Here is a 3,254-nt window from a genome sequence, read left to right as displayed (position 1 = left end):
GGTCCTTGTTCTCCCTGAGCTCATACCCGAGAATAGAGCAGGTCACCGATCCCAAGTAACCACCCTTAGAAACAGACTGCAGGGTGGCCAGTGGTGCTTTGAGAACATGACAGAAAGTGGGGATTTCTTCCAGTCAGGGAGATCAAGAAGCGACACTTCTGCTGAAATCTGAAGGAACAGGGGAGGGAAAGGTGTTCCGGGCTAAAGGAACAGCCAGGGGAAAGTCGACTTGGCCTTGAGGCCTTAGAAGTGCCTACCCATCTCTGCGCCTCAGTCTCCCTGTCTGTCAGGTCAGTGCAGGCCATGGGAGTGACTGAGCCAGTGGCCATCCTTAGAGAAGACAGAGTTGCCCTCTAATCACCCCACTTTGATTTGTAAATGGGTTTGACTCAAAATGCAAATGGCCCTGGAGACTTGAGGATCTCCCTTCCTCTTCCCCAGGTTCATGGGGGCCCAGAGGGCAGGTGTCCCAGGCTCCCTAAGACCCTGCTGTCCATTGTCTTAGCCCCCATCCCCACTCATTTTGACAGCCTGCCTCTGGAAAGGGGGCAGAGAAGACTGGCTCCCAGCTGTTCAGGGTGGGAGACCCTCATATGTGCTACCTCTACCTGCCCCCAACCCCAAGTTCTTCTATTTCAATCGTTTAGGCTTGGGAACCACTCTTCAAATCCCTGATACATCCCACCAACCCTCTTGGATCCAGGGCCCCACCTGGCCTGGAGCCACCCACCAACCCTGTGCCTCTAGCCTTTCCCTGTCCTCTAAGATGGGGATCCACACCCTCTCACCTCCCCTCAGCCCTGCCCTCAGGGGGCATCCAGCTTCCTCTGCCCACCATTCATCCTCACCACTTCCTTCCTCCATGTTGCCACATTAGGGCCACATCTAGTTCCCTGCACACAATGGGAAGATCTTCGCTCATGCTGTCACCTCTATTTAGAACACCCCTCTTTCAGTGCTCATTCCTACTACTCCTTTAGTCCCGGAAGCCACCCCTCACCCTTAAAGCCAACAGGGCTCCCATAGCCTTCATGAACCCTCCAAGCTCACAGTACCCTGGTGTTCATTGTCTGCCTGCTCCCCTGTCTGTAGACCCTCTTGAGGGCACGCACCTGGCCCCACTCACCTCGGTTCCCAGGAGGTGTCAGAGAGGGTGTTTCAGTGACTGAACTAATGCAGGAAAACTCCAGGGCCTCTTCCTGGGAAGGGAGCACACTGGCCTTTAGGGACCTGGGAAAGTAGAGACTTTGTCAGCAGCAGGACAAAGCAGGCACCCAGGACCTCTCCACTAGCCCAGGATACCTGGACCATTGCATTTTCGCCTGAGGGGCCTGGCCTCCTACCCCTTGCATCCACCTCTACAAGAATGTCCTGCACAGGGTGGGGGTGGGGGCCTTGGTCCAGGCTTCTCGCTCCTCAGCTCCTTGAAGCAACTTCCTGTTCTTGCCCCCTTATCTCCCCGGCCAGGCTGAAGAGAGGAAGTTGTCCTCTCCCTACCAATGGTGGACAGAGACACCCTCTCGACCTCAGGAAGGGGGGAGCGGATCATGTGAGGGTGTGCCTCCTCCTTCTAGGCCTGCCTCTTCTTGCTGCTGCTACCAGATTCCTCTTCCTAAAGCAACCAGCTGCTATTTTCATGCTGCCTTCTGCAGCTCCCTATGATCTTTAAAATCAACTCCTCAGCTTGACAGCCTTATCTGGTGCCCCTGGCCCCTCAGCACCTTATACTTCAGTCACTTTGACCTGTTTCTCCATTTCTGCTCCAAGATTTCCTTCCTTCCTGTCTTCGCCGGTGCGGGGTCCTATACTGGATAACTTGTTCTTCTCATCTTTACCTGTCTAAACCCTCCTCACTCTTGAAAGCCAGGCTCAAACGCTGCCTGCTCCAAAAAGTCCTCTTTGACCCCTCAGGAGCCAGTGACCTGTGTCTCCTGAGTGGCCCAGTGTTTGTGTGCTTCTCCATATTTGCCTGAATTCTCATCTGCAGCACCCAGCTGCGTGTCACTCCAGGACAGGAGCTGCATCTGAATGATCTCAAAGTCTCTATGGGGGAGGCCCAGTGCCTGAAGGCCACATTGTAAAGATGGCCTCTAGTCTGGGAATCTCCTGAGGCTGAAACTGTGTCTGTAACACTCATCATTGCATCTCGGTGCCTAGCACCTGGTCTGGCATTTACTAGACTCTCAGAGATATTAGTTAAATGAACAAGGCTCTAGCCGACGCAATAAGAGTAGAAAAGGAAAGGAGATACAAATACTAGAAAGTGAAAGAACAAATGAGTATCATCACATTCTCGAGCTGTGACATTCTCACCACAGGATATATTAAGAGTTAGCAAGCCCATTGTACGCACAGGGGTTTAAGGCCCAGCAAGGGGCTGGAATTTGCCCAGGTCACACAGCAGGCTGGGTTCCTTCTTAGCTCTGTGTTACTTTCTCTGCCACGGTGTCTGGCACAAATGCATAGTCTCTCTGCTAGTCTGTGCCTATCAGCACCTTGGCCAATGAGGTGAAAGGCCCTGCCTGGCAAGGAGGGGGCTCCAGTTCCAGGCCATGCTTGACCAGTCTGCCTGTAGCGCCTCAGCTGGCAGTGGATTATAAGAAGATAAAACACAAAACCCCTATTTGCCTTTTAAATTGTTATACCTGACCAGCCTTGTAAGCCTCAGGCACAACTTGAAAAGGAATTTGAGACTTGGAATTTGCTTCCTGGTATGGGGAAAGGCCTTTGGCCTGGGGGCACCTGAGGGCAAGGCTTGTCTTGGTCAGTCCCTTAGCCTGGAGAGCTATTCCTGGCCCCTGATTCAGCCTTACACAGAGGGTGCCTCCCAGGCCTGGGGCTAGGCTAGGGGGGCTGGTGAACTCCTGGAGCAAGGCTGGGCCCTCCTGGGAATCTGAGAAAGAGCCCACTCCCCTCCGGACCCAGGGTCTCTGTGATGCGAGGGTGGGGCAGATGGTATCTAGAGCTCACAGGTCCATAGGAACTTGCTCACACTGCCCACACAGGAGCAAATCAAGATGAAGTGGCAGGAGACCCGGGCTTGCCCTTGGCTCCTGGGCTAGTGAGAGAGGAAAAACTCAGGTCTCTATTTGTGGGCCCCTCACTGCCTGTAGTCATGGTTTCCCTGACAACACTGGCCTGTCCTTTACCTTCTCAGGGCCCAGCTGTCCTGACTTTCCCTCCTCGGTGCCCTTTTGCGCCTCTCATCAGCAGTGCCAGGTCTCCGCCCTGGTGTTCCCTACGTGGCGGCCAGC

This window comes from Pteropus vampyrus, unplaced genomic scaffold, assembly GCF_000151845.1.
Source record: "Pteropus vampyrus isolate Shadow unplaced genomic scaffold, Pvam_2.0 Scaffold50, whole genome shotgun sequence".
Taxonomy (NCBI): domain Eukaryota; kingdom Metazoa; phylum Chordata; class Mammalia; order Chiroptera; family Pteropodidae; genus Pteropus; species Pteropus vampyrus.
The sequence above is the reverse complement of the archived record's forward strand: the minus strand, read 5'-3'. Positions refer to the sequence as shown.